Source organism: Pan paniscus, chromosome 6, assembly GCF_029289425.2.
Source record: "Pan paniscus chromosome 6, NHGRI_mPanPan1-v2.0_pri, whole genome shotgun sequence".
NCBI classification, from domain to species: domain Eukaryota; kingdom Metazoa; phylum Chordata; class Mammalia; order Primates; family Hominidae; genus Pan; species Pan paniscus.
The window spans coordinates 30106214-30131092 of NC_073255.2; the positions used below are offsets into that span (position 1 = coordinate 30106214).

The following is a 24879-nucleotide window of genomic DNA, read 5'->3' on the forward strand; positions in this document are numbered from 1 at the left end:
TTGACTTCTGACCATGGCCTTAGGTTCTGCCTTTGCTCTCATGTGGGACTTCCATCATAGGACACAATGTCCATCTTATCAATATTTTTCAACACCCATGGATTCCTTATGTGTGTGACCTGATACCTCTTTTGGCTTCATCATGGGCACTCCCGGGATCCAATAGCTGTCTTTTATAGTAGACCGGGCTCTAGGGGTGACTCCATGCCTAAATGGAGCACTATTCCTCATGCCTGGCCAGATCAGCCCAGTATAATTCAAACACGATGAGACAGATGCATCTAGGACATCAGATGGGTCCCTTCTTGTCTGCTCTGTCTCAGAGCTGGGGCTGACCAGGTACCGACAGGGAGATGACTCATTACACGGCAAAGAGCACGCCAACTTTGTGCGTGGACCGATCCCTAGCCAACATACTCATTTGCTACCCTGCACATAAGGGCCTGGAGAAACATGAGAGCATGAACTTCTAGATGACAGCATCATGCATATGTGGTGGGTGCACTTTTCCCTTTCATGTGCATGGAAAGTATTAGGAGGGGAAATATTCCCCTCATGACATATTTTACATCACCAGTCATGTTTTCCTGGAAACTGATTTAACTTTTAACACTTCAGAAAATATCTGCTGTAAAATACTAAATAGCCAGAGAGAAAGACTGTATTTCCCATCTTTCAACACCACCAATGTTACAAAATGCCTTTCCCCACTGACTAGTGTAGGTTGTTCCTCGCATCGTAATCTCACCACAGTTCATTCAACCACTTGCTCCTTCATTCATTCACACGCGTTTAAGCCCTAGGCTCTTTGGAACATACTAAGTGTGCAGTGATGAGTAAGACCCTGTCCTTGCTCTCAAGAAGCTCTCAGCCTAGTCAAAGCCAGATGAACAAAAACTGAATTCCAATGCAATGGGGCAGATGCATCCAGGATATCAAACAGGTGCTCAGAAGAGACAAGTTGGTAGGGTGGGCTGTGGGGCAGGCCAGGTTTCCATGGGGAGGCAGCCACTGAGGTGAATCCTGTAGAATGATTCATGTAGGTAGAAACATAGAGGAAGTGTGTTCCAGGAAAAGAAATATTTCAGGAAGTGTATCCCAGGAAAAAGCATATTGGATGGAACAGGGCTGAACTGTCATGTTGGGTTTGAGAAGGAGTAATGAGGCATAGTAGCACATAAGGTATAGGGCAGGGGAGAAATGGGAGCAGCAGGACATCATCCTGGGATGGTAGGCAGAGGCCAGATCATGCAAGGTTTTTAAAATTATGGTAAGAGTTTATATTTTATCCAGAAGAAGGGGGGGGAATTAAAGGGTTTAAATAGGAGTCTGTTGTGATTAAATTTGGATTTTAGGAAGATCACCCTGAGATTGGTGGAAATATTGCCTGGAAGGGAGTGAGACTGAGGCAGGAAGACCAGCTGAGAGGCAATGACAGTCGTCTGGGCCTGGGACAACCAGGGATTGGACCAGGGCAGTCAAGCTGGGCTTGGAGGCCAGGGAGCAGAATTAAAATACACTGAGAGATTATACTTTCAGGGATCAATTCTATAGTTTGTTACTAGGGAAGTTTCTCTGAATGCGTATAGACCTGCGGAAGAGCAGCAGAACCCATGAAGAGAAGGCGCAGGATGATCCTGAGCGTGAAGCTGGCTCGTGGAGTTGCTTTGCTGCTACTGTCACTTGCCACTGATGATTGTTCTTCTCTTCCTTTGGGAGAGGAAGAGGGGGAGAAAGCAGTTGGAGTGGTCCCAGTTAAAAAAAGAAGGAAAAAGGAACAATAAATAAAATACGTTGAAAGTTATCAGAAAATGGCAAAGATTTAGAGTAAATGCTTGGCTTTAGTTTTGGGAGATGCAGAATACAGAAAAGCCACTAAACCAGGCAAGGGGATATTGGCTTAGTAATCATTTTGGAGATATTACTTCAGAGATATTACTTCAAATATTATTACTTTTGAAGTTTTAGATCTGTCTAGTTGGAATTGAAGGAGGGACACCCTGGTATCGAGGTCTAGTAAGTGGCTGAAATATGAATCTGGAGCTCAGAAGATAAGGCTGAGCTAAAGACATAGATTTGGCAGTTGTTTGTCATAGAAAGTAGAGCTAAACTGTAAGGGTGCAGGAAGATATTTAGGGAAGACACACAGAATGAAAAGAGAAAAGGGCCAAGAACGAGGCTCTTGAGTGCATACCCACTTAAAAAATTTTTTTAAGGTAAAATATTCTTATTATAAAAGTAATACAAATGAAAACAAATATTGAGAAAAGACAAAGTTATCTATTTACTGTCCTGCCATCCTACTGCAACCACAGTTAGTAATTTGATTTCCTTTGTCATCTTTTTATCATATGATGGGTGTGTTATTTCAGTCATGATTACAGCCATTCATACGCTTTTGTATCTTGCAATTTTTATTTAATGTAACATTTTCTCATGTTTTAAATAATATTGATTACTAATTTTCAAAGAGTACTTAATGTACCACTCATATATATCCTTTTATTGACTATTTCCTGGACGAGGGGATGGCAAACTATGGGACCACATTTATAGATAGTTTTATTGGGACACAGCCATGCCCATATTGCTTACATATTTTCTGTGGCTGCTTTGTGTTACATACAGCAGTGTTGACAACTTATGACTGAGAAAGTATGGCCTGCAAATCCTAAAATATTTATTTTCTGATCTTTTATAGAAAAAGTTTGCTGATTCCTGACCTAAATTTTTAGGTGGTTTATAATTTGGGCTATTAAAAGTAATGCCACTGGGAACATCTTTGTGTTCTAAGATGCCTTCAAGATCTCCCTTGAGCAGTTATGGCTGAGGGAAGTAGTGAAGGGGGTAGACACCACAGTCTGCAGCCCCTCCCCTTCTAGCTCAGTACAAGGCAGATGAGCTGCAGTTCCAGCATTCCCACACACAATTGACTTCACGCTAACTTTTACTGTCCATGAGGTCCAGGTAAACTAAGAATGCTATATAAACTTGGATGTCATCTCCTGTACTTCATTCTATCATTTCTAAATACTTAGGGTTGGTGCCCATCCAGCCAACCTTGAAGGGCCCATGAGGGAGCACAGCTGCTGTGAACGCTGCCAGGGCCCAGCCTGCTGCAGCTGGGGGTCAGCTCAGAATCGCCATGTTCCTCCATGATGGCTAGTGTAGTGCTTCCAGAACACCTGCTGCTAATGAGAAGCAGGAGGAGCTGCCAGTAGACAGAGAAATCAAGGGCAGATGACAAGGGCAAAGAGTATGAGAGGTCACAGAAATCTGGGGTACGTTTCAATGAGAGAGGAATGGTGAACTGCCCCACGGAGGAGAAAGGTGAGCTGAAGACTGAAGATCTTCCACTGGATTTGTTAATGGAATTTTCTCTGGCACCTTTGCCTGAACAATACAGCAGAGCTGAGAGGCAGAAGCTTGATTGCAGACAACTGAAAAGTAAATGAAACGTGGGAGAGTGAATTTAAAGTATTTGTATTGCTTGTTTAATTCTCAGCTTTCTCTCCTAGATTATAAGCTCAGAGGGAGCAGAGGCGACATTGACCTTGATCAACATTAAAACCCTAATATCAAATGCTATGCCCCACCCATGGTAGGCATTTAATAAATATTTAGTGAATGAGAGGAGACACAGTGGTAGATAAGGACATTAAGTACAAGGGATACCAGGGAGGTTTTTTATTTCCTTACATAAACTTGAGAAAAAAATAGAAGAGCTTAAAAATAGACACAGAGCGAGGTTTCAGAGAAAGTATAAAAGGACAGACCTAGATATTAAAGTATAAAAGGACAGCCGTAGATATTAAAGCATATATTTGGCATTTCCTCTAGCTCTTCCTAAAAATCATCCAAAGGCAAAAAATGAATGCAAAAACCAAAAATACAAACTCCACTATGATTAAAGTAAGGAGCTGTGAATTCCCAAAGCAATGATAGAGAGGGTAAGAATTGACAAGAATGGAGAGACAGGATGCAGAGATTGCAGGTCTCAAAGAGCCATCAAAGGTAAAAGGGGTACTCCTTGAGGTGCAAAACTCCAAATCCTCACTGCAACAGGGTGCACAGATAAGGGGCAGAGGTGCTTCTGCACACTATTTGCTTTTAAAAATTGGAGGAAGCAGAGCCAAATGAGAAGTCACACAGAAAGGTTGTATGTAGAGAAAATGGACCATCTCTATGACATCAGGGGAGAAGAGAAAGTTGTTATTGTGAGAAAAAACCACTGCTGCCCATCATCGCCATTCACAAAACCCTGGGGAATGAGGAAATTCTAGCCAGGTTGGAGCCTGGCACTGGTCCCTACCGGTAAAGAATTGGTCTGAAAAAAACTATCTCTTTCAATAATGAAGAACCAAAAAGTGAAAATCCACGTAACTATGAACCAAGGGAAAGGGAAGAAGGAACAAAAAAAAGTTAGACAAGAAATACTCATGAGAAAAATATTGCCTTGAAACAGATAAACACTGCATATATATAGTATGAATTCAAAATAATCAATAAAGCAACAGCTTTTATGAAACAGGAACTTCAGATATGTAAGAGCCCAAGGAAAATGTAGTGAGATATAGGAGATGATAAAATGTAAGCTGGAAGAACTCAACAAAGAAATGTAAGAAAAAGGTAAAACCATCACAGAAATGAAGGCAAAAGTGAAAGAAAGCAAATGAGAATAGATAGTGCTCAAACATAGTAAAGAACATAGAGGGCCAACTAAGAAAAGAAGAAAAATAAAAAGGAAAGAAAAAGAATGAGAGAAAAATGCTGGATGGAAGGAATTGGTAAAGAAGATTCAGTGTACACAAAACTATTTAAAAATGCTCAACCTCCTTCATAGTAAAAGAAATGCACATCAAACGTACATTAAGTTAAGGACTTCTATTTTTAGCAACATCACAAAAGCATAAGTAGATGCTACTCAGAGACAACATGGATATTGCTTAGTGATTTGAAGAGGAGCTTTTTGTGTGAGACTGGAGGGAAGAAAGTACAACTGGTTCAGATACAAGAATTTCATCAACTTCACCAGCTTTTCCTTCACAAGCCTATTTCTGCTGTAGAGAGGGAGTCAAGCACATCTGCTAGAGGAAAGGATGGTGGATAGAAAAAAAGGAAGAAGGCTCATAAGAGTGTTGGAAAGTTGGAAAAACATCTGTGTGGAATGGAAGAAGGTGTTAATCTGAAAAGAAGTGGTGCAAGGTGTCTCTGAGTTTCCAATCTGTGCAATGTGGTCTCCTACAGCTCGGCTCAGCTGTTCATTTGTCTTCACAAAGGCTGGAGATTCCAGGGTAGATCAGATGGAGAGACAAAGGGCAAGAATGCTGGAAAGGAATCATGGAAGTGAAATGGAGGGGTTGAAGGAGGTTGGCGATCTATTGGGTTTATTAGATTTATTGGTTTCATTGGATTTCAGAAGTTGAATATTCCAAATCATAGACCTCTAGGAGAGGGGAGGCTCTCTTACACCCTACCCTAGGTAGGGTCCTCAAGGTAGAAGACATGCTAATCTGCTCGGTCAAATTCCACGGTACTGATGAGGCCATATTTACTCATGGTGAAGTCAATTTGAGAAAAGATGTCAGTTCATGGATATGACTTACTCTCTTCTCTCTTCTACCCAAGTGACCAAAGTGGTTAGCTGATCAGGGTTTATTCTGTAGGACCACTGCCCATCTTTTCTTCCTCTCTCTTTCTTGTCTATGCAGCTTTAAAAGGTTAGCACTCTGGGCTCACACTCTGTCTTTTTCTTCTTTGTAGCTGCCTGGGGTGTGGAGAGATCCAAGATGCAGATTGGGCCTCATAGTCTGCTTTAGTGTGAGGCTTACTAGATCCTGGGGAAAAGGTGCTCCCCATGCTCTAGCCCAACCCAAGGTATTTGCTTCACGGGGTTTGGGGAAGGGTGGCCAAGACCACAGGTTGTTGGTAAATATCTTCTTTATAGCATGGACAGCTGTCTCCAACATCTAGCAGCAAGAGGAGAGTCTAAGGTGTGACTATGGGCATGACAGTCTGCAGAGAAGAGGGGCTGAAAGCCACTGGAGTAGGAGAAAAGATGAAGCTCCACCTCTTAGTTTAGCTTCAGCAACATCAGAAGCACTTTTGATTCAAACTTTTAGCAAAATGCTTCAGCAGACAGTTAACAGTTTTAAAACAGCCATTTCAAAAACCAGAAGATGTGTAGGGGCTTTTATAGTATTAAAAAGCAAAGGGCTTAGGGCTAGGTAAGAAATGAATAATAATAATAAGAATTTAATAAACCAGTAAGTTCAGTAACACCTTACATGTGCATTAAAAAGCGGTTCCTGAGCTATTACTATTTATAGTAGTAGATACAAATCTTGACATGGCTGTTCATATAAACATAAAGGTTTACATTTCAAATGGGTAAAGATAAGTTCCGTAGTAAAATAATTTGCCATAGGGGAATCCAAATCTCTTTACAGGGATACGTAACAGGGAAAATCTGCCACGTAAGTTAGAATGTTCAATTTAATCTTACTTGAGACCTTGACCTTAGTCTTTGCTGAGATTCCTTAATCATAAATACGGCTTCTTTATAAACGTAGATGGTGGATTTATAGTACAGTGTCTGAATAAGCAAAATACTTAAATTTAGATCCAAATGACATTTTCCTTTCTCAAAAAGAAGTCTGTATTTCCATGGGAACAGAGATGGGGTTATCTTAAGTCCCTTAGACTGAGGATTGAGAGGAAGCCAGCTCCTCAGTGAGTGGGTCCTGAAGACTCTATAGTTGGTAAGTGAGGTGGAACTTTTGAGTATGGAGAATGGGAATAAAGATAGGGAAAGAAGTTAGACAATTTCTGTATAGTGCCAGGTGTGGTGGCTCACACCTGTAATCCCAGAACTTTGGGAGGCTGAGGCGGGTGGATCACGAGGTCAGGAGTTCGAGACCAGCCTGACCAACATGGTGAAACCTCGTCTCTACTAAAAATACAAAAATTAGCCGGTGTGGTGACATGCGCCTGTAATCCCAGCTACTCAGGAGGCTGAGGCAGGAGAATCACTTGAAACCAGGAGGCAGAGGTTGTATTGAGCCGAGATTGCACCATTGCATTCCAGCCTGGGCGACAGAACGAGACTCCGTCTCAAAAAAAAAAAAAAAAAAAAAAAAAAAAAAATTCCCAGCCCTAGGCAATCACTAATTTTTTTGTCTCTATAGATTTTCTTATCCTGGATATTTTACTTTTTTTTTTTTTTTTTTTTTTTTTGTGACAGAATTTCACTCTTATTTCCCAGGCTGGAGTGCAGTGGCGCAAATCCTGGACATTTTATGTGAATAGGATCATAAAATATGTAGTCTTTTGTGACTGGCTTCTTTCACTTAGCACATTTCCAAGGTTTATTCATGTTGTAGCATAGATCAGTACATTGTTCTTTTTAATGTCAGAGTAATATTTCATTGTATGGCTATTCATGTTATCCATTCATCACTTGATGGACTTGTTTACACTTTTTGGCTAATGTGAGTAATGCTGCTATGATCATCGTCAAAATATTTTTGTGCAGACACATGTTTTTATTTTTCTGGGGTAAATACCTAAAAGGGGAATTGCTGGGTCAGATAGTAACTCTATGTTTAACCTTTTGAGGCACTGCCAGACTGTTCTCCAAAGTGGCTGTTACCATTTTACATTCCGACAAGCAGAGTATGCAGGTTCTAATTTCTCCACATCTTTGCCAACATGATATTCTCCATATTACTGATTAATGCCATCCAGTGGTTATAAAGTAGTGTCTTATTGTGGTTTCAATTTGTATTTCCCTGATGGGCAATGATACTGAACATATTTTTGTGTGCTTACTGGCCATTTGTATATATTCTTTAGAGAAATGTCTATTCAGATCCTTTGCTCATTTTAAAATTGAGTTATTTGTGTTCTTATTGAGTTTTAAGGGTTTTTTTAATGCACTCCACCTAAACGCAAGTTTGTTATCAGATATATAATTTGCAAATATTTTCTCCCTCTGCATTTATTTTTAGTTAATAGCTTTAGCTAATGCAGAAAGCCTTCAGAAAATAATTAAAGAAAAAAAATGCTGTGATTCTGTCTGCATTTATGATCACAATGTAATTCTTCCATCCAAGAGTTTTTGGTTTAAGGAGAATGAAAAATGCACTTCCTGTATTAAAAAAGTCAATCACAAATTTCATTCTGTTTCCCATTTGGTGATAATACAAGAGGTAGAGGAAATTTGTTTGTACCATATATAAGCTCCTATTACTCTGCATTAGCCTTAGTGTTTTTATCCATATTTAATCTTAGAAGCTGATTTAGAGCAACTCTGATGGAATAGCTAGACTTTGTGACTGTGACTCTGATGGAATAGCTAGGCTTTAAAAGCCATTTGAAAACATTCCAGCACAGAATTTAAGATCTGACTTTTTCAAAGTTGACCCTTAACTTACTTCTCTTTAAGGGAATTAGTGTCTTGTTTACTCTGGTTTTAAAAAATATATTCTTTATACGTTTAAGTTTACTTGTTCCAAATTATTTAAAATGTAGGTCCTCCAAAAACCAACCTTTTAATTTGTTGTTCATTTTAAGAGTATCACAACAGAAGTTTTAGCAGTGCCAACCCAAATAGCTCTCTATGATTCAACTGTAATTACATGGGCCATGGCAGTTTTAATTCCTTATTTAAATTGACGTGGAAATTTACTAAAAATGTTGACTGATGCATATAGTTATTCAGCTGCTTAGGATAACTCACCAGGTATCAAGAACCATGGGATGTAAGAACTCAGCCTTAGAGATGGCTTACTGCAACTCTTTTCTGGGTTGAATTAACAGTCCAGCAAGGGCATTTTAATATCTGTGATTTTTTATACAATTCTGTAGTTTTCTAATGTTATGAATTAACATGTGTTATTTTATAATTCAATAAACAATTGTTCTAAAATTTGACCTTTTATTTTTATACAAGTAGTAATTGCTAATTGTAGAAAAACAGAAATTACAAATAAACAAAATGCAGCAAGATAAATTTCACTCATGATTCTACTACAGAGAGATGACCATTATTAACATTTTTGTGTGGTTCTCTCTAGAAAAATTAAGATTATATGGTAATACTGGTCTGTGACCTACTTTCTCTGCTAACAGTATATGTAAGTATCTTTCTATATAATAAGCATATTACATATATGGAGAAAATAACCTTCAAATCCATGTCCATGTTTGACAATTAAATGAAACTTGTGAGGAAGGAAGGGAAAGTATTATTTTCTCTATTTCATGCATGAAGAGATACAGTTGAAGAGAATTTAATTAGCTTACTTAAGCTCTCAAATTAAAAAATAACGGAAATGGGACTGGTATTTGCATTTTGACTCACACTCCAGTGTTCTTTTCACTTGCATGCTGATAATAGGGAAGTGATGCTATAGAAGCTGAATCATCAAGGTAGGAAATTACAGCAAATCTTAATTAAGGGCATTCTTGAGTCTGAGTAAACAAAAAATATTGGATTGAATTATGAACTACTGCTGAAAGGAATTGGATGGCTTTTTGTGCCTCATTAGCAACTAATTAATTGCTACCATGTAAATACCTGGATGATGCAAACATCTTATGAATAATGAAGAAAATAATTTATAAACAAAAGAGAAGAACAGATGTGACTCTACACATTTAGATAATAAAATGATTATCCAAGAACGACCCAACAGTTTGGAGAGGTGAGCTGCATCTATCAAGATGATGTGTAACAGATGAAGGCAAAGGTCTCCATTTGTGATCTCCAAATCTCCTGCATATCTGTAGAAAACTTTCATTAACTTCTGTCTGTGTTAAACTCAGTTATGGTGGCATCTGGATGGATATGTGCAGACTAGTTGCTGCCGTATCTGTGCAGAAACTGGCAGTAAGGATCTGTTCTGCAGTATTCTGATATGCTCCTCTCTGCTACAGAGATGAGGTTGGCGAACTCTTATTCTTTTATCTATGTCCTTCTTTGCACCTAGAAGGGCGCTCAAATTGATGCCATATTGTTGGAGACATAGTTCAGTGGCAAGTATGACAAAAGATATGATAGTGTGATGAAGCTATTGAAAAGGGCCATTGGGACTCCTTCTTTACTGGGAGAATATCGTCAAACACAGAGTTCAGCAAATTATGACGTGTTGGTCAAATACAGCCTGCCTACTGTTTTTGTAAAAAAAAAAAAACCAAAAAACCTTTTATTGAAGCACAGTCATGCCCATGTATCAGGGTACTGTCTATGGCTGCTTTTGCATTACAATGGCAAAGTTGAGTAGTTTAATAGCGATTGTATGGGTGGTAAAGCTGAAGATATTTACCATCTGGCCATTTATAAAAAATGTTCGCCCATCCATGATTGAGAGTAAAGATATGGGATGGAAAGGGAAGTTCAGCTTCATTCTGACCTCCAGGTATTGCAATTTAAAGAGATAAAGGTCAGAGGAAGTATGCTTGGAGGAAACTCACCATCATGGTACAGGAACTCAAAACTAAATATCTTTTAAGATGATAAAGATATTGAGACATTTTAACCTGGAAAAGAGAAGCTTTGGAGATAGGGAAAGGTATAGCTGAGTGGAAGGTTCTTAGCTGAATTTAATGCCAAAATAATGTTGAGTGGAAGAACACTGTAACCCCAAGGACCATTGGTGACAGTTATAGGAAGACCATTAAATGGACTTTCTGACAATGAAGAATTTAAAAACATAACAGACTGGCCTAGAAGGTGAGGTTTTCTCATCACAGTTCAAAGTGTTCCTGGCGGGGCTGAATGACTATACATTGGGGAGGAGATTCAGGAATAAGAGTAATCACTATTTGGGGCATCCTTGCTATTTAACATCACCTCTTTATATGCAACACATCTAATCCTCATAGTAACCTTACGTTATTATGAACTTCACTTTGCGTATGAAGAACCAACGCAGAAAGAGTAAAACATTTGCCCCAACTCACAATGCTAGTAAATGTCAGATCTGCAGTCAGAATGTTTGTTAGATATGAGGATAAAAGATCTTTATAAGAATGCTTTAGAGATATGTTTTTAAAAACAGAAAATGGCAAAGAATAATATAAGTAACAAATATTTCCAACACCCAGAATTGATAGTTTTTAGCAATTTTTCAATACTGGATTATGAAAACCTCTATGATACTTATTTCTTATAGTATTATATAATTATAATTAAATAATTTCAAATATCTTTTAAAACTATATAATTAATACACACCCTGAAATGTTATACTTTTAATAATATTTGTAAATTATATCTTCTTTTAAACCACCAGAATCTCCATTTCCTGTGTGTCTGCTGTGAACTTAAACTAATATTCTCAAGTGCTCCATGACAGTCTCTGATCACAAACTGATTTGGGGGGCCCTGAATTTACATACATATATATATATATTTTACATTTATTGACAGCTTAATTATCCAGCCTGTTGCTTCCCTCTGAATGTTCCCTGCACTCCTTTTTATGGGTCTGCTCTAACACTCTGTAAAAAGAACAAGATCTTGCATTATTAAACAATGCCCTACCTTGCAATGAAGCATACATTTTATTTAGGATACATAGAAAATTGCAAGTGACTGACTCGGTATTTTTACATCATAATTTTGTTTTATTTTTTCTTTCTTCCTTTCTCATTTTATTTCCCATTTTTCATCTTGAAACAGTTGTATAAGCTGTACTTGACTGGTGGTCAAAATAGCTGACTGAAGTTGTTAATATTTTCAGAACCCATTTCCTCCCATCCTCTCTGCAATCCTGCCAAACTGCCGTGTTCTCCAGACACAAAAAGATTCCGGTTAACAACTTTCTCTTAATGATATAGGAAGTGAGAGTATACTGCTTTTCCCAAGAAGAACAGAGCAATCCCAGCAGAGAACTCACAGTTATGGGTCATTTTCTTAATTAAAATGTTGGTCAGATTAAACTGGTTGTTTCAGTGACTTTTAGTCTCTTCATTGATGGGGAAATTGTGCCTCCTGCTAAGTAAAGACCCCCAAATGTGTTCATGGGACTCCCATGGGGCACGAGGTTGTCACACACCTTCCCAGACAAGTAGCAGCCTCAGCGCTCCCTCTTTCCTTCAACTTGTATTCTTCCTTCTGGGGTACTGCCAGGTCCCTCAAGCACGCCAGTGTGCCAGCCGGTTCTGCTGTTTCCTTTGAGTATGGCCCTGGGCATCACTGCTAATGACAGGGAGTCCCTGAGACATGGGAGCTTCGTGTGGCCTGCAGCAGAGTTGGGGGGCACTGACTCTTCTTTGTGTCTTCTCCAATGGGGCAGCACGAAAGCCACTTGTGCCCAATGCCCCTCAGAGATTTTGGTGAATCTGCTTGTATTAGTTTGTGAAGGCTGCCATAACCAAGTAGCACAACCTGGGTGGCTTAAACCACAGAACTTTATCATTTCACACTTCTGGAGGAATGAAGTCCAACGTGAAGGTGTGGGTAGGATGCGTTCTGAGGGCTGTGAAGAAGAATCTGACCTATGTTTCTTGTCTCAGTCCTGGTGGTTTGCTGGCCATCTTTGGCGTTCCTTGGCTTGCAGAAACATCATCTCCATCCCTGCCTTCATCTGTCACATAGCATTTTGCCTGTGTGCACATATGTGCTCAAATCTTCCCTTTTATAAAGACAGCAGCCATATTGAATTAGGAGCTCACCCTACTCCATATGACCTCATCTTAACTAATTATATCTGCAATGACCATTTTTCAAATATGGTCACATTCTGAGGCATTGGGGGTTACAACTTCCTCATATGAATGATTTTTTTTGGAGGGGGTGGCACAACTGAACTCATAACACCACTCCTTTTTTGAGTTTTTTTCTTAGTGAGAAATGAAAGAGGTGTTTGGGTCACAGGACTGTTGATAAGCATAAAAAAGATAACACAGATGAGTCACTTTCCAAATGGAAAAGTGCTATCCAGATGGCAGCTGTTCCTAAGGAATATGTGTTTACGTTTGCACGGAGTGTCCCATCAAGAAGTCCGCATGGATGAGCACTACAGAAAGGTCTTCAGGCCGCTTTTCTCATAGTCAAGGTCAGAAAGATGAGGGTGGTTGCTGCATTTTTACCCAATAGGAAGCTGTTGGTGTTATAAGGGACTGGTATTGAACAAAGTGAAAGGTTCCCATCTTCCATCGACACAGAGGATTTCCCCAAAGAAAATGAACCACAACAACCTCTTCATTTATCCTTTCATGTATTCTTGATGTTTGACTTCAGGTTTGACCATAATCTCCTTGGAAATGAGGGCAGAGAGTCACAGAACATGGAAGGAGCTTCACAGATCATCTATTTGGACTAGATTCTGCTTCAGCACCTTTGATGTGGTCATTGCTTCCTTGATGAGCACCCTGGGACCCAGGGAGGTAGATGGTTACCTGAGACCCCACACCTGATTAGAGAGCTTTTGCTTGTTCTACTCCTTTTTTTGTGGTCTTCACAAGGCATGCTTTAGGTTGGTGGGCCTTCTCTTGACTGCTATTGGTTGTCTCACTTTGCTTTTCTTCTATGTTCTTATTGTGGATATAGCTCATTATATTGCAATGATTTATTCACTTGTCTGTCTATTCCACTGACCCAGAGAATCTTTCGAAGCCACAGCATGAGTACTCACCTTTGTAGCTGAAAGTCTAGAATAGCCATTCTCAAAGTCTGGCATATGGGGTAGGGCTGAAAATGTGCCTAACAAGTTCCCATGTGTTGTTGATGGTGTTGGTCTGGGGACCACACTTTGAGAACCACTGACCTGGAGCAGCTGCTGGCATACAGCAAATGCACAATAAATGTCTTTGGAATTCATGAATGAAGGTGAGGAAGATGATCTTTTATATGATACTAGGAAACTGGGAAGAGAAAATAGATTGCTTACCTGCCCCTTTTGATTCCCCAGGGTGATGAGGATAGAATGAGATTATTTACTAAAAGTACTTGAAAGCTGCGACAGCTTTGGCCAGTCCTGTTCATTGCCAATTCCATAGTTCTGAGGATTGTCAGGAAAGTAGGTTCAGGGCTTGGTTAGTGTGGGAGCAGAGGAGACAAACCTAGAGTTTCCTTACCTGCTATTTTGGATAACACCCAAAATATGGGTATGGGTAAATGCCATACTTTCTATCTTAAAGAAAATTATAAAAAACGGATTTTCTGTTACTTTCACCAGCATAGGCCTTGTAAGTTCCGCCTAGCTTCTTTTAGGGAAGAGCTAAATTACCATAATTTTTCTAGTTTAACAAAATCAACTATAAATAAAACCATAAACCAAGAGAAATGAATTGGTAGCTGGTTGAAAAAAAAACACTTGCTTAAATGCCAATTAAATTTTAAAAATTGAATTCATGCAAATTATGTGTTCCAAACACGTTTTCATTAAGGCGTCTAATTAATTTAATGGAAAAATAGAAATATGGTCTGCTTCAAACAAATAATTGAACACAATTCTATATTGATTACTATACCTTGTAATGCTGCTGTGTTAATTCATTTCCAACACATGTGACTTTGAACACAAAATGTTTCCTTTAGTCTATACTGAGCCATCAGAATCTCTGATTCCTGTTTTCCCAGTCACTTGAAAACTGGGATGGTTTCAAATGGATCTGCGGGATCCATTTGTGAAGGAAGGAATGTGGAATCAGTGGGCAATCTACTAGTTGAATTATGGAGAAAGAAGCCATAGAAAGTCAACTGTTATTGGTTGTTTTTTTTTTTTTTTTTTTGACAGAGTCTCCCTCTGTTGCCCAGGCTGGAATGCAATGGTGCAATCTTGGCTTACTGCAACATCTGCCTCCTAGGTTCAAGTGATTCTCATGCCTCAGCCTCCCAAATAGCTGGGATTACAGTCATGTACCACCACACCTGGTGAATTTTTGTATTTTTAGTAGAGACAGGGTTTTGCCATGTTGGCCAGGCAGGTCTCAAACTTCTGACCTCAAGTTATCTGCCCACCTCAGCTTTGAAGAGTGCTGAGATTACAGGTGTGAACCACAGACCACAGGTGTGGTTAGCTGTTCTTGACAGTGAATTGGAAGCTGGGCTTTTGGTAGAAAAAGGGAAGAAGCTAATGAAAAAAAAAAAAAAGGAATTAAAGATTCAAAAGAAAGAACAACATCCTGATGGAAGCCAGGGAGGACGAACTTGGGTCTCAAATGGAAGGGAAAGTCTTAGAATGAAGATGGGGCTCCTGCTCTTCTTCTGAGACATGAGGAAGTAAAAGTGGGCAATAAGAGTACAGTGACAATTTTACCTTGTGAAAGTTTAGTGACCTCATCTTCACCTCATTTTATGGAGGAGGAAACTAGAGTCGAAAGAGGCGAAGTGTCCTGTCCAAGCTCACCCTCTATAAGGTGAGTTCCAGGTCTAGAACTAGGTTACAGTTTTTCTTCACCATTCTATCCTATCCTCTCTGATTTCCACCTCCCTACAACTACACTTTTGTTTCTTTAGCATATTAAACAGTTGCTTACGAAGATATGGCTGATGGCTGTGGGAAAGAAAAAGGATTTGAAAAAAAGGCAAATTCAATTTAGATGAGAAACAATTTAAATGCTTAATTGATTGGGGAAAAAACATCAAGAACAGGTGGTGCTCTAGTCTGCCAGGAATCTTCAAATGAGAGTCTGGATGTCATTATTTTGTATTCAAAATGAAAAATGTAGAAGTCTTTGAGTATAAAGATACATCATAGCATGTAAGGTGTGGAGATTATATGTGTGAAGAAATCCAATTTGGACTGAAGAGAACATCTACTTTTTAAGGGGTGAAGGCAGATTCCAACTGCACAGCCAATATTTACATAGACTCATACAGATTGTATCAATGGTAGTAGTGATGTTTTTATGCAGTTGCAAAATGGCAACCTGGAAGAAAATGGCTACATAACCACCATTCCAGCTGTGGTGGTTGATTTTGCGTGCCTACTTGGCTGGGTTAAGGAATACTTGGATAGCAGGTAAAGCAATAATTATTCCCAATACTCAGTAGGCACTGAGCCCATACTTCTGCTGAAAGGGAAACCAGGGTGGTTTTGCATTAGATTGATTGGGCTGCCCCAAGTGTGCCTGTGTAGGTATTTTAGAGGAGATTGGTGTGTGAGTTGGTGGACTGAGTGGGGAAGATATGTCCTCAACGTGGGCAGGCACCATCCAAACAGCTGAGGGCTCAGATGGAACAAAAAGGCAGGCAGAGGAAGGGTGAATTTTATTTCTCTGCCAGAACTGGGATGCCCTTCTTCACTTGGATGTAAACTCTTCAGGTTCTCTGGTCTTTGGACTCTGGGACTTGCAGCAAAAGGCCTTCAGCCTTGGACTGAAACTTACACCACCAGCTTCCCTGGTTCTGAGGCTTTCAGACCTGAACTGAGCCATGCTACTGGCTCTCTTGGTTCTCCAGCTTGCATATGGCCTATCATGGGATTTCTCAGCCTCCATAAACAAGTGAGCCAATTCCCCTAATAAGCCCCCTTTGATATTTCACTATGTATCCTATAGGTTCTATTTTTCTGGGGAACCCTGACTAAAACACCAGCTATGCTACACTACTATTAGTGCCCTATTCTGCCAAAGGCAAGACATCCATGGTCCTACTTTTCCAACCTTCACTCCAAATCTATATTTCCTGTCAATGCCCTCTGGTGAAGGACCATACCTGTGCTTGAAAAAGTTGCGTTTATTACTCATCTCTCCATGGGGAGCCTGGAAAGTTTCAGTAAGAGAATGTTGGAAAGGATTTGTAGGATCTGGGCTTTAGTTGGGTAACTTGGGGAGGATCCAAGGATTGGAAGTTCACTCTGAATTGGACGTTCATCAGTAAATCTTGAGGGAGAGCAGCAAAGCTAAAGCTGTAACTGGGAACAAAGCAGGAGTCACTCACGTAAGCAGGGAGAGAGGGATTTTTGGTATTTTGTGGTTTGGTTTTGTTCAGATGTAGTTACCGAGTGGTCCTGTTTCTTCTTGTTCTAATATGGCCATGGAGTGATCTTGTCTGATGTTGATTTCTTGTGAAATTGTTTATGGTCAACAGGAGAAGGCCAAGCCCTACCCAATCATACTAGTTTATCTCCTGGGATGTCAGAGTCCTACTTTTCTCTTTCTCAGGATGAATTTATGTGGAGAAACAGGGCAAAGTTGCAGAATATAACTTCCAAAGTTGTGAGTGTGTGTGGTTTCCACTGATCTCCACGTCAATATCTGCAGTTGTGCAGTGTGAATTTTGGGTGGGTTTGCTAAGCACAGTGGAGCCCTTGTGCTAATTACTCTCACTTCCTCACGTAAACTCCCATCATTTATGTTTTAACTATAGGACCTGCTATGTGAATTTTGGGTTAAGGCACTTGAAGACTGGACTTACCTCATTAGCATGTTGCCTGAAACACCCGTGCCAACCAGCCCTGGACCGGACTGTAATATCAGGATTCTCAGATCTTTGTGATTTTCAAATAGTTTAGAAGGTTTGATGGTTGAGAAAGCCTTTTTGGTCTCTCAATACGCTCCTCGCTGAACTAGCAATTGCCTACCAGGAAATCAAGTGTAGCTGATATTCCCATTACTCTGAACAGGATTTTAAAGCTGACAAAGATTTTGGAAAGTAATCCAGCTGTTATGTTCCTAGTGAAGAGCTGACGCGGGGGGTGGGGAAAAGGAGAAACATTATCTTCTGAGGTTAAAAAAAAAACTGTCTTCCATTTCCTTTCTACCATCTTGAAACTCCTGGTAGGGTGGGACCCTTGAAAAATGAGCACTTGATCAATGTCATTAACAGTGATTTGTACCACAGTGGTAATATTTTTAATGCAGTTTATTCCAACGAATGTTCTGCTTCTCATGTTAGCTTTTGTATACCCAGCAACCAAAAACATACACTGCTGAGTTCACAGAATATTGGGCTCTGGCTAAGTGTGATTAAATATTGATTTCTGAGCCCCACAAACATTTAGCAATGCAGAAACTGTTGGGCACTGGATCATTATGGACTGTGGGGCTGACGTTGGCAGAATTCCAACAGTCACAATTTGTGGAAAAATTCCAGAGTGGCTATAAGGCCCAAGCTATGGGTTTGGCCCTTGCGTGTGGCTCTGACCTGTGCCCTGGTCCACTGACTGTTTTTCACCCGGGTCACCTGTCTTTGCAGACGTTTGCTTTTGGCCAACAAGGGGACTGAACAGAGAGAAGAAATGCTTGATGCCAACTCATCCTGACTGCTGGAAAAAACAACTCAAACTTACAGGCAACGCATCTGCAATGAAGAATAGTATAGTTATTGCCCTTTTATATTTGCTGCAGGAGTTGCTATCGGAGAACCATGTAAAAATAACTTTTTAAAGCTCAAATATACAGTGTTGAGAATAAGAAGGGCTAATCTATTCACAAGTTGTGGAGAATTAAAGACTGCTATACATTTTTTGACATTTCACCCTTGAGACATGGGGTCTATGTCTCATCTCTTCTTTGTAAATATGGGCAGGCTCTGTGACTGCTTTGACCAATAGAATATGGTGGAAGCAGTATTTGCCAGTTTCTGAGCCTAGGATTTTAGAGACTGGAAGCTTCTACTTCCTGTCTCTTAGAACTGAGCCACATAAAGAGGCTTCACATGGTCTCTACAGTGGACAGTCCTCACTGAGTTGCCAGCTAATGGCTAACCAACCATGTGAGTGCTTCATCTTGGATGTCCGTCCAGTCCAGTTGAGGCTTCAGAAGACTCTAGCTACTATCTGACCACAGCTGTGTAACAGAACCAAGGGAGAACTAGCCAGCTGAGCCAGGCAACTCACAGAACTCAGAGAGAACAACACATTAAGCCACTGGATGTTTGGGGTGGAAGGTTATGTAGCAATAGATAACTGGAACACAAGTTACCCTATTTATAGTAGGAGACCACTTGAAAGCAATGTGAATCCACTGCAGACATAGTCCCAAGCCTCACACTTAACACTCCCTGTTGTTGCCCAGTGCAAGCACTCGGCTCATCTAAGATTGGGATATTAAAACCTCTTAAAGTTCAAACTTTGAAAGATTCCTTCTCACTGAGAAAATCCCATGTTTTCATTGTTAAATTCTCACAGAGGCCATCGCAATGGTGAGACCATCAGGTGCTCCTGACTCTGGTTTCAAAGCAGCGTGTGCACACCCTGAATTTGCCCACTACGACTCCACGTGGCCAGTTTCTCCCTCAGCTCCTCTCGCTAGGAGCTGTTCTGGCAGCGAGTCCACCGGAGCATCAAATGGTGTCCATAAAGTTCCTGTGTTATTGCCTCTTCTGAGACATGGAATTCCCGGAGGACTTTGGCTATGTTGAAGTCAGTGTTTTATTATTGTCTTTCCCCCTACTCTTATCTATAAGGAAATTGTGTCAATTCGTGAGCCATGACACACTGGCAATTGGATTCTTATCAAGTTTTAGTAGGAACATACTTACTTCCAAAGGTAAATACTGGTTCCATGTTTGCTGTGTTCTAGCTCAAGATGCTCAGTGCTGGCTGCACGTTAGAATCACCTGGGCAGCCCTCAAAAAAATGAAACTACTCATGCCTGGGTCTCATCCCAGATTAATTAGATCAAAATAGCTGAGGGTGGGGCCCAAGCATTGGTTTTTAAAAATTCTCCCCAGGGGTTTCATAGATGCAGCGAAGGTTGACAAATACTCTACCCAATGATTTAGTTGGCTTCTTGTTTGTCGTGCAGAGAAAAATACTGTACTTTCCAATAGTCTGTCTGTAGGTCCAAATCTTACCTATGCTTTAAAGCCCAGCTCAAATATTATTTTACATATGTCAGAGATGAATCTATACAGAGTTGGAGTTTTATTTATTAAATGAATGAAGACAAAAATGGATTGTGAGAAACCCATCCTGCTCTGTCACAGTTTTCCCTTGGACACCAGTTCTGCTTTTATGTGGCTGTAGGTGGAAGTGCCTCCGTCTACCTTCCTCAACTAGAACTGCCCCACAAGTCGCAATTAGAACAAGCCACCTTGTTGTCCATCATGCCAAAACAAACTGGCACTGCTCTTAAACCTCTCTCTCTGGATGTTTTCTATCCTGATCTCTTCCTATTTAGTTAAGATTTTTCTTTCTTATATAAGTGAATCATTTTTATAAAGGTCTAAAATATCTCCTGTTTGCTCTCCCAGGCTTGGATGGGCATTGGAGGGAAGATGGTTGCTCCCCAGTGTTCTGTGGAACAAAAATCTTTTGAAAGGATCAAGACTGTTAAGACTGCTTGCTTATCTCCTCACTGGCAAAGGACTAGCTATTGACTGAGCTAAAATGATAAATATTCCAAGAGCAAGCTCTGAAGTCACTAAGCTCCATAGCACTCTTTGCAGAGCCTCTGTGGTATCTGTCCTGATGAACCCACTAGATGTAAATCTTAGCCAGCAGAAGAGCCAGTGGGTAATTGTTTTGGGTTTTAGGGCCTCCGCTGAAATGTTACTGAGTTTTGAGTTGCCAGTTATCCTGGGACTGTCTTCAAAGAAATGAACCAATGAGCTCCTCTCTCACTTTCACATGTAGCATCCTTTGACAGACTGCTATTTACTCATGGTTGCTTTTGCTCTGAAATACAAGTCATCTTCTTTTTTTTTTGAATTCAGAATTTTAAGAGGTTACCAGAAAAGCCCTCAGATTTGCCTGTAATTGAAGAGTTCCCCTTTGAAGTTCAAATCTTTCTTAGCTCTAATTCGAGAGGGAGTTATGATTCTGTGATGGACTCATGACATTTCTTATTGGGGATATAAAAAGTCAGATTTTAATGCCTTTTTGTGATATATGCATCTGGCCCAAGATCAGGCAGTTTTGAATGATGGAATTTAAATTATATGTATGTTCAGTTCTGTGGAAATATCTTTATAGGTTTTATATTTGCCATGGCTGAGTATCCCAAGGGTTTCATTTGTCTAGGATGAATTTTTGCAGTATTTTATGAGTTTAAGATCCCAACACCATGTGGATGATATTTATTTGGAGTCCATATCTGCATGTGGCACATGCTAGGGCTTTGAAGCCCACCAGACCTGAAGCTTCTTTGCTTCTACCCTGGGCCCTCTTGGGAAGTTCTCCTGTTCCCCTTACACGAAGCAGGCAGTGTGTGAGTTCTAGCTCACACTTGGGTTCAAGGCCTCATCTCTGATTTTTCAGGGGGATTTCATGATTCTAGTCCCTTGCTGTTAGAGCCTCTCACCATGTCTGATACCCCCTGGGATTCTGCTGCATTAGTTCATGCTATGAATTTCATTGTGTTTTGGGGGGTATCTGGAAATTTCCCTTTGTCTTTTGAGTTTGGCTTTTAGAAAACACTTAATAGTTTATCTACACCTCTAGTATCTTTGTCAAGAGGATCTTCTTAGCTCAATTTGCCATGTCGTTGGAAATGAAAATCAAGTGTATATTCTTTATGAGCACTTTCCCTTGGTTAGCCATTTTATTTCATAAAGTTACCCTTGTTCAGTGGCAGAAGCATTGCTTCTCAAACTGCCTGTGAACCCCTTTGGGATCTTGTTAAATGCAGATTCCGATTCCCTAGGACCAGGAGCTGCAATTCTGCATTGTTAACCAGCTCCTAGCTAATGCTGATGCCCCTGACCAACTCTGGGTAGTGAGGTTTTGAGCTAGGGCAGCAGTAATCTCTTCCCAATTGCCAATTTATGAGTTGCTGGAATTCATCTAGTGTGGTTGCCTGATAAAATCTCCATTCATTTGGTTGCTCTCACAAATGAAACTTTATGTTGAAAGCAGTTTAAAAAATGTAAAGAGCTATAAAATATTTCTTCATTTGGAAAAAAAATCTATAAATTCAAAATGGAATGGAATAAAACTGACCTTTAAAGCCCTTGAAAATACCCAGAAGTCCTCATCTGCTTTACCCAAAGCTCCCTTCCACCTCCTTTTCCTTTCATTAAGTCCATTTTTCCTCAAGCTAAAATTCCAGGCAAATTAATAAAAGAATTAACTTTCTAATTTAATTTAAGTTTTCCTTCTATAATTATTTATTGTTAATATTGATTTCTTTTTTGTTGTTATGGTTTTGTAGGGCCTGTAGCCTAGTAACTTACTCATGGTTAACATCGATTCAAGAGAACAGAGTATTTGAGTTTCAAACAATTGGTGTACCAGGTGAATCTTCAGAATACGAGAGATTGTATGACCAAGGATTCAAGTGAATTTACAAGATCGTAATGTCCTTATGTAGGCAGGGCAGCATCTTCCAGACTTTCTCCATGTACCCCAAAATGCAGAAAAGCAAAGCAAAACAGAAGTTGATTGGCATCCTGGCTGGTCTAACTTTAGCTATTTACAGCTTAATTTTATGGACTACAATGCCAACAATTTGCATGCCCTGACAGATAGAAAGTCAAGCTAAGTTCTCAGGACACAAGACAAATAGGAAAGTTATAGCTGTCCCTGGGAGGGAAAGGATCAATAATGAATGGGTACCCCAAATCACATTTACATAGGAGTCACAATTCAAACAAATGATTTTCTCTTGATACTCAGAATTTGGGAAGTAAGGGGAAAGAAAAAGTTTTTAACCTTCTTCTCTCCACGGGGTGCTACTGATAAAGATCCAGGAGAGCTGACCTTGGCAAGAATTCTTACCTGTCTCCAGCTTTTTGTCAGTTGTCCCAGATCTCATCTGCAGAGTCTGGAGTGAGTGGGGTGTATCAGCTGTCCCTTTTTGGGTGCCAGAAACTGTAGAGGATGAAAAATGTTTATTTTTCTCACTTGTAACAAAAGACACAGTAACAAGAGAAAAGCATACACATTTATCTAATACAAGTTTTATGTGACACAAAAGCCTTCAGAAACGAAGACCCAAAGAAATAGGGAAACCTGTGTATTTCTATGCTGTTTGATGAAAAAGTGGTTAGTTGTGGAGAAGTAGGATTAGGCAAAAGAAGCATGATCTAATGGTAATAAACTGGGGTGGCAGGGAGGAATTGAGGCCAGTTTAGATTCTTCTGTCCCTGTGTCTTCAGAGATAAGAATGTTCCTTTCCTCTCTGTATAAGATGGGTATGTTAAATCAAGTTTAGCCTAAAGCTGCCTCCTTACATATTTTAAGTTCGGCCTAAAGCCTTCTCTATACATCGTGAACTATAACCTAAATGGAGTTGTATACAGACTGTAGCCTACTCTTGTGCCAATCATCGAGTTTTGGTGGATCAAAAGTGGCCAACTGTTCAAACCCTGTTCAAATAAGACAAATAACAAACTGCAACCAATCCAGCTGTTTCTGTACCTCACTTCCATTTTCTCTTTGTCATGTTCCTTTTTCTGTCCATAAATCATCTTCTTCCACCACGTGGCTGCACTGGAGTATCTGAGCCTACTCTGGCTCAGGAGGCTGCCTGGTTCTTTGCTCAATTAAACTCTTTTTTTTTTTTTAAGAGACAAAGTCTCCCTATATTTCTCAGGCTTGTCTGAACTCCTGGGCTCAAGCGATCCACCTGCGTAGGCCTTCCAAAGTGCTGGGATTACAGGCATGAGCCACTGTGCCCCTTCTCAATTAAACTCTTTTAAATTTAATTCAGCTAAAGTTTTCCTTTTAACAGGTACCTCTCACCTGAGGGTCTGTGACCTACTTCAGGAGATGGTCAGAAGACTCTTTGCTAGGTTTTATGGCCTGCTTCATGGGAGAAGGGCAGGAGGAGGTCAGAGAGTTCTTCCTGCTTCTCAAATGTCAAAGTGCCATATTTTGGGGTAGTGCATTCTGAACCCCGTTACGGCCAAATCAGTGTTGCCTTTAGAATTAACCAGGGGCATAGAGTAAGGTGTGAAACATGTTGGCCTCCCCCATGGACTTATAGAGAGCTGGAGGTGATCTTACAACTGTGGGGCCTGGGGGCAGTCCCTCAGGACCTCCAGAAAGAGCCAATCTTGACACCATCTTGATTTTGAACTTCTGGCCTTCAGAACTGTGAGAGACTAAGTTTCTGTTGCTTTAAGGCACCTAGTCTATGATAATCTAATACAGCCACGGGAACCTAATACAGTGAGTATAGCAGCAACACTAATATTTATTGCAAGCCCTAAATAAGTTTTACATTCATTATTTTATTCTTAATGACCATGTGATGAAGTAGGTACTATCATTATTTCCATTTTACAGGTTAGAAAACTCAGGCTCAGAGAGGTTAGTTAAATAGCTGGCCCAAGGTCACACAGCTAATAAGGAGTGAAACTAGGATTCAAACCCAGAGCCCCCTCCCCCTTAAAAACAATATACCTCTAAGGTCTTCCTCCTCCCTATCAGTATCATGGTGGCAAAATATCATACTTCTGTGTGGTATTTTCTTTATTGGTCAGGGGGACCAGCACTTTTTTCTCCACCACAGTTGATGGTGTTCAGTGCTTTAACGCGGTGGTCATGAGTCCTCTTGAAAATCCAACAGAGTAGAACATATGGCTTGATGTCTTCAAGTGAATCATTCTACCTAAACAGGCAACTTACATAGGAAAGCTACGCTGTCCCAAGTTGCAGAGGTGTAGAGATGTGAAACACATTCCTTCCTTTGAGAACACAGCACAGCGCAGGGTCTCTTTCGGCAGGACTGCACCATTCAGTTTGGCACTTTTTCAGGAACTCAGTGCTGGGAGGAACAAGGGAAAATGTGAACGTTTTCAATTCAGCTCTTGAAGGGACAGGGGATTATTTTTAAAAATAAACCCTGGGGAAACACTTAAAATCGTAACTAGCAGGAAAAAAATCCATTGAAAACATTTTTAAAAACAAGGTGTATATTCGTACCAGGACACTGTATTCTGGAGCAAGCAGCCCAGAGAGAAGCACTCAGGCCTGAAGTTTCTTTAAGATGCCCTTCCCTGCTGGAGAGGGCCTGTGGGAGGGAGCAGGTTTCCAG

The 24879-nt window shown here is 40.2% G+C and overlaps 1 long non-coding RNA gene and 2 pseudogenes across 1 annotated transcript in view; 1 reads left to right on the plus strand and 2 right to left on the minus strand.

Moving 5' to 3' along the window:
• Positions 1 to 24879, minus strand: part of LOC117980895 (uncharacterized) — a 397942-nt gene that overhangs the window by 32658 nt on the left and 340405 nt on the right. The window contains exons 4-5 of the long non-coding RNA XR_008626162.2: positions 24471 to 24609; positions 22617 to 22709 (exon numbers count right to left, since the gene is read on the minus strand). This is a non-coding gene — a long non-coding RNA (uncharacterized LOC117980895). The remainder of the gene's footprint in view (positions 1 to 22616; positions 22710 to 24470; positions 24610 to 24879) is intronic.
• On the plus strand, positions 1524 to 1750 carry LOC112440633 (small nucleolar RNA U3; annotated as a pseudogene).
• Positions 2522 to 3424, minus strand: LOC129392947 (tRNA-splicing endonuclease subunit Sen15-like; annotated as a pseudogene).